Genomic DNA, 14,330 nt, shown 5'->3' on the forward strand with positions numbered 1-14,330 from the left:
TGCTGGAACCCTCTTAGAAAACCTGGTGAGAGTTTTGATGAGCAAATTAAAAACATGTTTTCCAGCATCCTTCTGTTCCTATAACTTCCTGGCATGACTTTCAAGCAAACGTCTCAAAATGATGTTGTGAGTGAATTTCTGCATGACCTTCCCTTCTAATGAGTGTGTCTCTAGGAGTGATGGGGTACTGTGGTTCACAGGATTAGGTGATGGCTGAGACCTTAACCTTTCCAGGAATGTCTGCAGTGCCTGAGACAAATGTTTGTCTCCTAACATAACCTTACACAAGGGATGAACAGCTGAGCTGCATTGGATTCCATCCCTGTTTCCTTTTTCTTTCTGAGGTGTGGGAAACAAACATGGGGTTTGGAAGCTCTGTCTTTTCTTCTCCACTACTGCAGGGTCTGTTATCAGATTTCACAGCCCAGAAACATTGCAAACAGTGGTTGATTAGCCAATTACTCAGGCCGCTGCTATGGTCAGCTTTGGTTCATTTTGCTTTGTTCTTCAGGGCAACTGACTCCTTACATATGAGTTCCCACAATATTTTTGATGCTGTCAGTTCAAAAGGAGCTGGTTTAACTATGGGCTGTGACAGACATCACAGAGGGGTTGGGCACTTGTTTCTTCTTGTTCTTCCTTCTTGGTTGTCTCTGTTGTCTGATGTACCCATGTAAAGGCTCCATGCTCTTTGTGACAGCTGGACCATGAGTTGATAATGCTGGTTTGGTAGGGTGAGGGCAGCGGACCTTTAGCAGGAATGATCAGCTCCTCCTGAACATCATGACCTTTCCTCCTCAGGTCTCGTAGAGTGTGGAGCCTGTGTGTGAATAAGCAGAGAAACAAAGTTTTGGCTCATTGTACTTTGACTTTAAAAAGATGGAGTCATGTTTCTTTCAGTTCCTGCTTGGAGGGGCACAGTGGGCACAGTGGCTCTGGCACTGTAGCTCTCTCCAGAGTGGAATCATTGTGTGGGTCCTTGGGCTCAGACTTGCTGCAGGGCAGTGTCGGTTGTGTTGAATGCTGTAGGTCATGACTGGGGTATATTGAGTTTCCGCAGCTGTTTATCCGCTGAGTCCTGATGTTCTTTGCTGCTCTTTTGTTTATTTGGATGTGCATTTGAGGAGTCATGCCTTCTCTCTCAAGAGGTTTAAGCTTGTTTTGAAGGTAGTTTGGTGTTTCTTTCTACCATCAGGTCTTTGTTCTTTTCCTGTGTCTGTGTCCTGCTGTCCAGGGAATTCCTGGGAGCTGTGGGGAGTCAGAGGAAGCTGCTTCTGCTAATGCAGCAAACTGCAGCAGTGCATCATAGCTCTGCTCTGATTTGTACCCAGAACAAGCTGCAGATCTTCAGGGTTAAGCCTGGCATTAGCAGAGGATAAAGAGGCCTAGACACAGTAGTAAAGCTAAAAACCACAGGTTTGGAGGAGCAGCAGCAAGAGAGCACACAAGAAATCAATGCTGAGTGATTTCATTTTTTCCCCCAACGTTTGGAAGTGCTTCTGGTGCTGTTTGTGCAATGAGTCAAAGAGTCCATATTAACCATGGATTTACCAGTGCCTGCAGAACCTCAGCAGTTGGAAGAAAATTTAACAAACTGTGAGGAAAGTGCATACAGCTGCTTTGAAGGTGCGGGTGTAGTTTGATAGGAGACCTGCCCACTCACAGCTGGAAAAGGTGCTTTACCTGGTGAAGCAATGATGCACCTTCTTCTGTTGTGGTGCTTTTTGCTTTGCCTTTATCTTTTGTGGTTTCTCCAATGTTGTCTCCACTAATTTCCTTAAGACAAGCAGGCTCCTTGGTGGTGCCAGCATGTGGTCTGATGCCACAGAGCTAGAATAAATCCCAACCCACACACCAGTAAATAACTGCAGGAGGATTCCTTCGCGAAGAGAAGATGATAGTTTCTCCAGCAGTAAAGCAGAGTGCAACTGCAAGACAGCTCCATTTGAATTTTGGTATTATTTTGAACTTATGAGTGTAACTGCTGACTAATCAGCAGGAATAAATTTTGGTTCTTCAAAGTGGAGGGATTTGTTCTAAGTGCTGGTTAAATGATTTGCTCTGCTGTTAGTGACTCATTTGTGATCTGTGCCTGATTCCTGCAGAGAAGTTGACTTTCTGTAAGCATTTGTTTATTATTTCAGAGTATTTGGCCTTTTTTTCTCCTTTTGCTTCAAATATTCATGTTGTGTGATGGGTGTTGGTTTTGCTTTTGGGTTGGGTGAGTGAATGTTTCAGACGGGTCGTCAGAAATGTAACATGCAGAGATATCCTTCAGTCATCTGTTATTTGGGGTTGTCCTAGCCCCAAGTTTCTTTTTCATATATTGGTATTAGTATCATCCCAACAGGTCTTTCTGCAGGCAAGACAAACTGTCATTGCCTGGGCCTTTGGAACAGTTAAGAGCTTGTTTTCAGAGCAAGTGGCTTTCCTGGCTCCAGACTGAATTCTGGGAGCAGCCTGTGTCTGACCTCTGTGTGGGTTTCCATCCACTGATGACAGAGCAGCCACTGCTGGAGGTCAGGCTCATTCATGAGGAGTCAGGGAGAGTCACACTGGAGCTGCATTAGGCTCAGTAAACTGCCAGGATGTCTGAATAAAATGATTTTGGCCAGGTCATCATTATTTTAAGTGAGTCATAGATGTGTCCAGGCTGTTTATTAAGATAATTGGGAGATGGAGGGAGGGATGCTTGCAGTCCATGGACTAGGCTGGTGAGGTGGTGGAGTATATTGCAACATCTGATACAAGAGAGAAGGAGCTCCTGATCTTGCAAGCTGATGTATCCAAGGCCTGGTCCTGCCAGGATTCAGTCCCTGGTGCCACTGTCAGACGTGTACAGTGACATCATGCTAATGTACATTTCAAACATCACTGATGTGAGCTTGTCTTGCCAGGCTGAAAAGACATACCTCTGCTCAGGTTTCCTCATTGAGGCCTTGTTGCCTGGCAATTTTAGAGATATTCTGGACCAACAGAGCATTTTGTGTTTGCTGTATCAGTGTCAGGCAATATGTGGGGATGATAGGAGCAGTTGAGCACGGTCATTTCTTCCTTGATAGTGCCTGGTTCAGAAGCTCCTGTGGGCTTCTGAAGGTGGCTGCAGGTTTGCTTTGTGCTTCCTGGACATATTTGCTTATTGGGTGGTCCCAGAGGGTTTGGAAGTTTAAGTGTTTAAGCTCCAGTCACATGCTCAGCACTGCTGGAACAACTCCAGAGGTACGAGTCCCCCAAAGCCACCACATCTCACCACTCACAGACATTGCAGGCGATGGAGAAGGGCCTCACTTAAAGACAGGTAAGTGTCATTTTTCTCCTTCTAGGGAGCTATTGTGTGTGATGTGCTGGCTTCAGACCTCCAGCAGGAATTATTTTGATGGATCTGCTCTAAATGCATCAATGATAACTGACTGCATTAGACAGTATCAATGGGAAACTGTCAGCCCCTGCTCAGGAGGAAGCAGGGGCTCTTCTGGCTGGAAATGCTGCAGGTCTGGCACTGTGTGGGAGTGGAAAAACAGAAGAGCCAAGTGCTGCTGGAGCCTGGAGTTAACGCCCACGGCTGCTCCTGTTTGACCACCCGGGTCAGGTGTGGCAACAGGGGATGCAGCCAGAATGCCAGCAGGTATGACAGAGCTGTGGGAGGTGTTTGGCAGAGCTGCTGACTCCTTTAGAAGACTTGAGAGCACAGAACTGCAAGGGTGGCTATTTGATGATAGTGCCAACCTCTCATTTTTATTAGCAATCAGCAAAAAAAATGCTGTGGTGTGCCTTAACCCTCCTGCCCAGAGCCAGGAGCCAATCCAACACAGAAAGAATGCCTTTTTTGCAGCCATATGACATGCTTGCCACTCAATCCCAACAGATCTTATAGCCATGGCTTCAGAAGAAGGTAACAAAATCCCTGACAGTGTATCTTGGATGAAAGTATCATCCTGTGACTGAGACTGAGCTCAGTTTAATCCTGTTAACCTCACCGTGGACTCCTGGGAGTTGGGTAACAATTTCTGTAGGTCCTTAAGCTTCCCTGCATGGCTGTAATGTGTGAAGCATCTCATGTTTTACCAAATTTCCTTCTCTGGATTCAGTGATGTTGGCATTAATGTAAAAAAAAAAAAAAAAAAAAAAAAAAAAAAAGGCAGAATGATATCAGTAGTAATCTCACAAGGGAAAGCAAATATCTCTCACCAAAATGACAGTCATCCTTAGAAAGCAAAGAAGACTCCTGAGTAGAAAATATATTGTCATGTACACCCAGATAGGTAAGGATTGACAATGTCCCTTCCAAGAAGACCTCTAAGACTCAAAGAACAAGGAAATGTGGTGACCATGAGCTGTAGATTCAGCACAGACTGAAACCTGGCTCTTTGATCCAAAAGGGCCACTGAAATCAAAGGTCTGCACAGGAATCTATTTGGAGGATGCCTTGAAGACCTGGTTGAACCCTTTGGGCCATAGGTATAAACTAAAGGCACACACAGTTTATAGCACTGTCATGCTCAGTCTGTCATCCAGCTGGGCTGTTGACGTGCCAGCACAGGGAGGGAGCCATCCCACAACTTGCTGGACATGAGCCACTGAGGACTCCAGCCCTCCCTCTCTGAAACCTCTCCACCTCTTGTTTTCCTATGCTCCCTTCTGAGTAAGAACAGGCCCCGCCCCACTGGTTGGAGCTTTCACCAGATCTCACCCAGCCCCATGCTTAGGTTCCTGAACAAGAAACCAAAGGATGGTCATCTCTTCAGCTGGAAAGGAAATGCCTTTGGCATAACATCCTTGGAGTTGTCCAAAGTGGTGTCCTTGTCTGGAGAAGTAAGTAGATGCTCACCGATCATGATGCAGAGGGGTGTGTATATTTCTGTTTGTATGTGTAGTAGGAATCAAATATTCATGATGGAAAGGTGGTGCTGGATTTCCAAGGGAAGAAACACACTCATTAAATGCGATCCACAGCCCAAGGCAGAGGACTGGAGGTTGGGATGATAAAGCCTTAAGGGAATTAGGCTGTGACATGGAGGTAAGTTTTTGCTGCAGCTTCCCCATCTGCAGTTCTGTATAAATGATTTAAGTGCCCCACCGTCCCACTGATAGTGTCCATGCACTGGGACTGCCAGCAATGTGTGAGATTAGCCTGGCTCTGAGCTGGGTGTGATTCCAGACAGCAACTCTGGAGACCCTCAGCAGCACATCCCTGTGTCATAGAGGCTTAGCTGGGGTCTCCCACAGAGCTCAGCTGCGAGCTCAGCTGCAAGTTCAGTACAGCTGCTTGGGTTTGGGAAGAAGTGGGGAGGCACAAGGGTCCTTTCCCAAGGGACATCCAAGCACAAGTGCAGGCAGAACACATGCTGCTCCCCGTTCCCTTAAAACCCCCTGAAAAATATACTCTTTGTTCTAGGAGATATAGATTATATATATTTTAAGGCTCCATGAATCATTCATAGCCCAAAGATAAAACTGAGCATCAGAGCCAAGGAAACGCCGAGGCTGTGAGGCGAAGCAAGGAGCGTTCCATTATGTATTGTACTCAAACTTGACCTGGCAGTACCTCCTTGAAATCCTGCCTTTGCTTTGGGAAGCTCTCTTTTTCTCCTAAAAATGTGAACTACTCACCTACTTTCAGCAGATAATTGTAGGAAGAGCATAATCAGCTCCTTCCCTTGTTGTGCAGCCTGATGGTTGGCTTTTGAAGAGCTGAAGTGTATGTCGTAGTGAGCATGTGAGAGCACAGTGGGGCTGTCAGGAAAAGCATGGATATGTTGGCTTGGAAGGAGAATGAAAGAGTCCTAGGGATGCTATGGGATCAAGCAGGGTTTAAGGATTAACACTTAGTCTGGCAAAGTGTCAGGTAAGGATTATTGAACGGTTTGGGAAGAGAGGCTGGGTGTTTTCTGACTGAGCCAAGCACTTCCAGGCTCAGTGTGGCACAAGCCAGCTGTGAATAAGGGCTCCTGCTTGTTTGTGGTCACTTGGTGGTTAGCATGAAATGAGTTTGTGGGTGTGAGCCTCATGCCTGGCAGGCAGATGTCCTTAGCTCAGAAAATGTCTCTGGTTTCTTGGATGGAAGCAAACACTGATGATTAAATCCAGAATGTGGCTGTATGGTGGTGATTTGACCTCTTGGCAAAAAGAAATAGCCAACACAACCTGTCTGGATAGCAGCAGAACTCACAGCCAAAAGAGTGGAAAGGGAGGAAGAGGTTTATTTTCTTTGTGCTTTGCTGCTGTTGTTTGATTCTGTAATCTAAGAGAAGGGCTGGAAGTTGAGCTTTCAGTTTATAAGATCATGGTTTTCTTTCCTATATCAGTTGTATTACAGTAAAAATTCATGTTCTACTTGTCCTGATTAAATGGCAAAATGTTGTATCACAGCAGTAGGAAACTCTCGTGTTGCTTTGCTATTTCCTTTTTAATTACTGTCACCAATTCATTGGCAAGTGTAATCTTATTGCTCAGGGCTCGAGACACCTTCCCTTCCCATTGCTATATGGCCCCAGGGCTCGTAAAATGCACTTTTGGCAGTAAGGTGAAATAAGAGAACTTCATTTATTTGCTGCCCTTCATTTGTGCCAGCACAATAGCTTGTGAGGCCACAGTCTAGCCTGTGTATCTGGTATTGTCCAAGTTAAAAATAACCCCACATTTAACTCTGCATTTTAACTTTTAAAATGATTCAAAAGTCATTTTTCACCCAGAACCTTTCAGGGCACTGCTTTGCCAAACAGCAGTGACAGACCTAGGGAGAAAGTGGCCAGTGGTGGGGTGGGGTGACAGACACCCCACAAGGTGAGGTAAGTGGCCAAATCAGTGCATCAGAGCTGGCAGCTGATAGTTTGCAGCAAGCAAGCACCACGACATGCAAGACATCTGCTGCAAAACTGGGAGAAAAATTATTTGGAAACGTGTGCTCTTTCGAAAGCTTTTATTTTTTAATAGAGAAAACCTTTCAGGCCCCTTTTTAATTCATAATAAAGAGCAGGTTGAAAAGAAGGAGAGGGCAAACGAAGACAGTGAGGCTTGCTAACTTCCTTTAAAGTTGGAAGGTCACCTTTAAAAATGGATGAATGCAGCATTTGGAGGAAGCTCCAAGGCAGCAGGCCTGGGGTTCAGCACTAGAATAGGAGGCAGAACAAAGATGAAAAGAAGAATCCAGTTGGGATCTAGGAATAGCTGCAGAGCTGCAAATCCCTGTGGTGGACTTGGGTGGAGGCGGTGTTTAAGGGAGCTTCTCTGCCCGCTCTTGGAAAGCTGCAGTTGTGCGTGGTGATGTGCTGGGGAAAGTTAAATTTGGAGCTGGATGGCCAGCTGGACTGCACAGGGGCACATGGACGGATGCTAGCACTGTGGGAGTGAGCTGGGATCTGGGCTAAAATTAAAGCACTGCCTGCCCATTTGCATTCAGGGATGGTGGGTAACTCTACAGTTGTCTTGCCTGGTTTGGCTGTGCCCCTGCTGACTTCTCCCCTTTCCTGGGACTCTTCAGGGAGTGGGAAAAGGGTGATCACAGCATGAATCCTGGTGATGACTTGCTGGTTCCCAGTGCCAGCCCTTCTCACCTTTCCTTGACACAACCTGAGAGCTGCCTGGTGGGAAGAGGACACAAGGGGAGGAGTGGGAACTGTATTGAGTGACCCTGGTGTTGGTCTCAGCTGTGTCTGCCCTGGGCAGAACTTCCCTGTGTCAGGGAACAGCTCTTAGGAATCACCTGAGAACTGAACACATTTCAAATTTAAGCAATTCCCTGTCTTTCCCTCTGAGCCAAGACACAGGGGCATCAGACACATGCTATCTATTGCTTATTAAGTGGTTTAACAAGCCCAGCTAATTACAATGTACTCAAGGATTTTGTAGCTTATGAAGGCAGTCCCTGTTTGTTTGTGTCAGTGCTTTAATACATTAATACACCAATTAAACCTCGGGCGGTGTGCGTGCTCACACAGCTTTACATATGGGGAGACATGTTGATGGTTTTCATGTCAGCTGGGGCTTCTCTGCCTGTTACAGCTCCAGCTCTAAAGGGATGCTTGTGGTTTTGCACTCAGCCTTGTCACTGGAGGGACATGCATCCCCTACATAAAAACATTGTTCTCCCTGCCCAGAAATATGTTGTTTTACAAGACTCAGGCAGACGTGGGCACTTTGTTGTTAAGGTTTCCTTCTCTCAGACAGCCCTTGGAGAGTTTCTTGGTCTCTTTCCTTCTCAGTGATGATGATGATACAGGCAATTTGTGCCTGAAAGTGTTGTCTTCTCTGCCTCAATTAGTCCTGAGGGGTCAGCAGTGGGAGCTGCTGTCTGTGACACATGCATTTGTTTGCAAAGGGCCCAGCACATTCATTAAGCCACACGGTAACGAGCAATAATCAGTGCTCAAGGTGCCCAGCGTGAGCCAGGGCAGGGATGGGCTGGAGCAGGCAGTGAGGGTCAGAGGTAGAAACCTCCTCAGTGCACTCACGGCTCAGTGAAAAGAAAGCAATCGTGGGGGGAGGTGAAGGAGAAATGACAGATTAAAGGAAATTGAGCAACTGCAATAAATACACTTGAAATGGAAGTGATTATATTCCCCGTGGAGCTGAAGTGCTGAGGAGGGTCTGCAGAAAGGGCAGCCACACAAAACCAGTGGCCTTTCGGAGAGCTGGCTTACAGGGAATGTGAAATGAGTGGAAGAAAGCTGGCTGGGCTTTAATGCAGGTCTTTCAGACACAGCTGGGAAGGCTGCCCTAAACATTCACTATAGTAAAAATAAAGATAATAAAAGGCAGGATGATGAGACTGACATACACCAGGCTGGCTAAGGAAGAGACTGAGACCATAATGGGGCACTGTTGAAGTATCACAATGAAAGGAGGGGGGAGGAAGAAGAATGCAGGAGAAAACAGAGGAATGGAAAGCAGCAGCCATACAGATGCTGAGGGTGTATTTCAGGCAGGAAAGCCCTTTTACACATAAGCACCTCAGAGACAACAAAACTGGCCTCATGTCAAGGAGGAGTTTGGAGGCAAACAGTGAGATGGTACAAAGGATATGGAGGAGAAAGTGTTTATCTTGAGAGTGACACTTGGAGAATTTACACTGATGGCAATACAAAAGCCAGCCTGAATCAGTGATAAGAGGAGAGAAGGAATATTAAATATTTTTCATCTGCCAAAATTGCATTCAACTTTATGGAGGATGAAGAGTTCATGTCAGTGACCAGCTGTTCAAGGGCACAGGACCAGGTGAGCATCCTCTACAGATGGGGCATGCACACAACTTGCCAAGCTCTTTGCTGACATTTTAATTTTCCTGTGTAAAATTGGGCAGAGGGATGAGAGTTGGAAAGTGGTGGACACAGTGGGGACAAGAGACTGACCAGTGAGTTTGGTGTTTGCTCTGGGAAATTCTTGAGAATCTTCTTAAAATTAAAAGATGTTGTGGGAGAAGACCTGGAAAGCAACGCTCTGTGAAGGCCAAAGTAACGGGGCTTGAAGGAGTGGGAGGTCACACTCAACTAATCTGTTGTCATTTCTTGAGGAGCTCACTGCTACTCTGTCTGAGGGAAATTCAGTGAATATGGTACACTGAGATGTTCCACAAGTATGTGACAAGAACCAGCATCTGAAATTAATGACTAGGGGTAGAAGCATTGACAAATGCATCCACCAAACAAAGAACCCATGTAGAATCTGCCCTAAGAGCAAGAGACAGAAAAGAGTTGTTGCTAAAAGTGTTTCCAGTTGGAAAGAGGTAGAAAATAATGTGTTCTGGAAGTCACTGTTAATCACATGTGTTTTTTCTTGATGTCTGCTAATGATCTGGAAGAAAATGCTGAAGGCAGGAACCACAGTCCTCCCTGCTGTAGCATCATGGACTGAGGGATTTTTCACCAGCACTGATTATGCTCAAGGTCCCAAACACACCCAGAGACTCTCCTGATTTGGGATGTGTTTGAAGGAGGAATCCCTCGAGAGAGAAGAGAAGCAAAGAGAGAGACACTGCAAGTGATGCCACAGAGAAACAGCACTATGCATTAAGAAAGGATAAATGATTGAACTGGGCAGCATAGAATTTTTTTGTTCATTGAACTCCTTCCAGAAATGAAGATGTGATTTTTAACAGCTCGGTAATTATTCATTCCTTCATTATTTTTTAGGTTTTTTTCTTCTCTCTCTACAATTGCAGTTTCTAGTTTGGAGACCTCAGATGACTTGATGTGAGCTCTGTTCGCAGGAAAATTGCAGCTTGGCTGTGTAAATGCAAAAGTCTGAGTGAAGTTTTGAACTCTGGGTCCTCATATGCACTCAGATATTGATCTGGGTAGGTTTTCCCACTACCTACTTAAAAAAATCTCTGCCCTGGGAAAAGGTTAAGAGACTTGATTTAAACTCTTGATTGATAAAGAAAAGACTTCAAGGTGACCTTTTCAATACAAGCTGAATTTGGGGTCACTTTCCAAGCTCAGATTGCAATAAGGAGACAGGATTTGTAGGAAGATTGATGGACTGGAATTAGTGGCCTCTCATTTTGCCATGTTACCATCCCAACATCTGATGCTGGCCCTTCAATTAAGGCAGTTCAGGAAAGCAACATACATAGTCTTGTTCAAGGTATTTTTGGATGAAATCCAACCTGTTCTACACTCGTGAGGAAAAACAGCTAGAGGTATTGAAGATCTTTCCACCATTATACCCCACTCAGTGCTCTGCAGCATCACCCACATATATTCATCTACAAATTGCTGTTGGCAGCTTTGGGAGGTTCTTTTTATGCCTCTGCATCCTCAGGTAATTGAAAATCAGTATTACTCTTTCCCACCTTCCCCAAAAATCTTGCTGATTTTGGTGCTTTCCACCAGCAGTTCTTGCTGTAAAACTTCATAATACACATTCAAATTTAAGCTGTTAACCTATATTATCTCATATATATTGTGATATATATATATATATAAAGTATATATATATAATATCTTGGTTTTGTAGCTAATGATCCTCATAGGTTGCCTTCCCCATGTGCCTTGAATACCAACTTAACAATCATCCAGTCTTCAAACAGAGTTCAGTTAAAGCTGAACATGCACCTTTTCACCATCTGCAATTAATCATGTCTTCTGAGGCTACCAGCACTGCAGAATGTTTTCTCGAGTCTCACCAGGGCCTTTAAGAAGAATTAACTGGGTATATTTCCTCTGGTGCAGACACTGATGTTTGGCCACAGGAGAAAACTGTAGGATTCTTTTTTTTTTTTTTTCCCTCTTGCACTCACTGAAATTTCTGCTGGATTTTGTGAAAATTCACCCCAACCATCTGGCTCAGAATGGTGTGAAACATTGCTGAAGGATGACAGACAGAAAAATGGATAAATACATATTGTTTTATCACCCTGTGTTCTCCCTCTGATGGGAGTGTCAGAGACACTAACCCAAGATGGATTCTCCTTTATAACACAATGAGGGCAGGAGGCAGCAGGGACACAGTGAACCAGTGCCATCAGGGAAGGATGCTCTAACAAGAGCCTGTGGTTCCTTAAACAGTGCTGACCTCCTGGTGATGAGGGATTTTCAAAGCCTAACCCAAGGAGACCTATTTCTGGTTCACCTCTCACTGCTCAGAGGTTTGTTCCTGCCAAGGAGAGGAAGCTGGTGCTGGCTGGCCAGTGCCTCTGCACAGCCAATGCCTGGGAAAGAAGTTGGATCCCACTATGGAACAGCTTTGGGTCGATGCATGTCTGAGTTGCTGCCTTTGGGGATCTACTTCTGCAGGATGGACCCAGAGTGCTGGTGGCTCCTTTCTCTCATCTAGAGCTGCTCTGCTGTTACCTCCCTCTCTTTTTTCTACAACAAGGTGAACCTTGGAGGAAAAGTGAATTTCTCTTGGTGTGCAGCCTCACAGGAGCACCAGCACAAAATTCATTCCTAGTTGTGACTCAGTCACAGGCCAAAGGAGCACAATCATGCACAGACCTGGAGGGTTAAATGAGGACCAGCTGCTCTCCCCATCAGATTAGTAATTCCTTTGTATGATCCTCATCCTCTTTATTCCTCTCTGCATTTGCTGCCTCTTAACAATAGCCTAAATCACCCAAACCACAGTAATTTTAGAGCCCAGCAGGCAGAGCTGTCTCACATTACTCCTCCTTCAGGGGTTTCCTTCTGCGGGAAGAGTTGGTGAGATGGAAAAAGGGATGTGCAGACAGAAAAAACAGGGAGAAAGCTAAGGAAACCTCAGGCAGAAACAAAGACAGAGCAAGGCCCATTTGGGGTCTTAGGAAAATGTGAATCTGAGGGAACACCTCATCAAGCCACAGACACAACAACACCTCTTGTGTTGGTCCTGCGAGAAAGGGAGTTGGAGTTGGAGGTGGGAAGGAAGGAGAGATGGAAACTGGGCAAACTAGAGAGGCTTTCTAACGAAATCATAACTTGAGCCTGAGATCTGTCTTTCAACACCCCGTGTTTTTGCTCCATATGGCCTCACTTCTGGAATTTTCTTATTCCATGGGTTTGGCTGCATTAGCCACCTGTTTAATGACCACCAAGCAAAGTTGTTGGTGGGAAAATGACTGGGTATGGGGCCAGAAATGATATTACTACCTGGAGTTTACAGACACACACACCCCCAAAAAAAAAACCAAAAAGGCCAAAAATAGAGTTGATGCTGTTTCTTTCAAAATTGTCATTTTCCTTTTTTCTTTGTGATAATGGTGAGGACGGCAACAATCAGAAGCACTTCCAACCTGCATGGAACTCTAGCTGGAAAATGCAGAACACAAGGCCCTTTCACCAAGTTTTCTGCTCTGAGATGGTCCAGGAATTCTGCCACAACAGATTTTTCTGAAAGTCTTTATGCACTTCCACATCTGGAGGAAACTGCACTTTGTCTAAAAATATTTCTTCATTTTGCACCCAACTTTGGGGTCAGTTCTTGCTCTGGAATTTGCAATGGGGATCACAGTTTTAGTCTGAACCACTTCCAAACCATACCCCTTTCTTTAGTGCCACCCTTGTAATAGTCATGTATTTTCCAGAACATAATCAATATATCTGGAATGTTTTAGCAATTATGGTGTGAGCTAGATCCTTCAAACTGTGAATCAGTGCAGTGACTGAACAATACTTAAACAGTAGTATTAAATGCCCCTAAATACAAAATTAAAAGGAAAAGCTTAATGCTATGACCTGAACCCTGTGCTGCAATATCTGCCTGGGTGTGCAAGCACGCTGCAGCATGGCACTGAGGTTTGATGGCTGGGATGGGAATCACACCAGCAAAATCTGGCTGCTGAGGCCAAAAAGGACAATGATTGACCATGGGATGTCTGTCAGAGACACATCCTGCTATGGGGGGTCAGTACTGGCTGGGCTGAGCTCTGCTGGTACCTTTTGGAGGGAGCAGTGGTGGAGGGAACACTTTTGGATCTGCTTGGGGTGAAGGGGAATGCAGTTTAATCAAGGCTATTGCATAGATAAGGGAGATTTTCAGTGCTGCTCCCAAATTAAGAAGCATGAGGAAGAGTCAATGCAAGGATGAGGGCTGGGAGAAAGGCTCATGTGGCATCAGTTAAACCAGCTCTGCGTGACATCTGCCTGCTGGGACACTGTGGGGGCATCCAAAGCTTGGGCCGAGTTCACTGTGAGCAAACTCCTTCCTTCAAAGGACCCAGGAACTCATTTCTGGCCCTGCAGCAGCTCAGCCGTGGACGGACTGCTGCCTGCACCTGGCCCAGGAGTCTGCTGCCATCCCTGCAGTGGAGCACTGGCTGGGGAAATGTGAGGCTCTGGAGTCTGCCGGATCCCTGCAGTGGAGCACTGGCTGTGGGGGAAATATGAAGCCCAGGAGTCTGCTGGATCCCTGCAGTGGAGCACTGGCTCTGCGGGAAATATGAGGCCCAGGAGTCTGCTGCCATCCCTGCAGTGGAGCACTGGCTGAGGAAACATGAGGCTCAGTGCTGCTGAAAGCAGGTTCTGCCGGGCTCCTGGCCCTGCTGCAGCAGGCAGGGCTGTGCAGTCAGCTCCCAGGCTGGGGCAGTCCACAGCCCTGAGCCCCTGTGACTCGGGGGTGGGAGGAAAGCCTCTGTGCTCCTGCTGGGAGACATTCTCCAAGCTGCCAGGCTGCTGCTGAGACCCGGTCACTTCCCGCTTTCTTGTGATTATCCATCGCAGCAATAGGATGCTGTTGAGTGTCTGATTACTGTGTTGTTGAAGCCTTAAGCCTGAAATCTGACTATCACATGGTCCCTCGAGGGCCAGCCAATCCCCCTCCAACCCTTCACCAGTAATCCTTCCTTTCCCCTGGAAAAATAGTAAAACAGAGAGACAAGTGGTATCTGTCTGCAGCAGCACTTTCCAATCAAATGAAAA

At 45.9% G+C, this 14,330-nt stretch overlaps 1 protein-coding gene across 1 annotated transcript in view; it reads left to right on the forward strand.

Annotated features, from left to right (window-relative positions):
• The window catches only part of NTRK3 (neurotrophic receptor tyrosine kinase 3), a 207,081-nt gene that overhangs the window by 142,062 nt on the left and 50,689 nt on the right, over positions 1-14,330 (forward strand). The window lies entirely within an intron of this gene.

The sequence above is a fragment of the Zosterops lateralis genome, assembly GCF_965231275.1.
Source record: "Zosterops lateralis genome assembly, chromosome: 13".
In the NCBI taxonomy this organism is placed as follows: Eukaryota; Metazoa; Chordata; class Aves; order Passeriformes; family Zosteropidae; genus Zosterops; species Zosterops lateralis.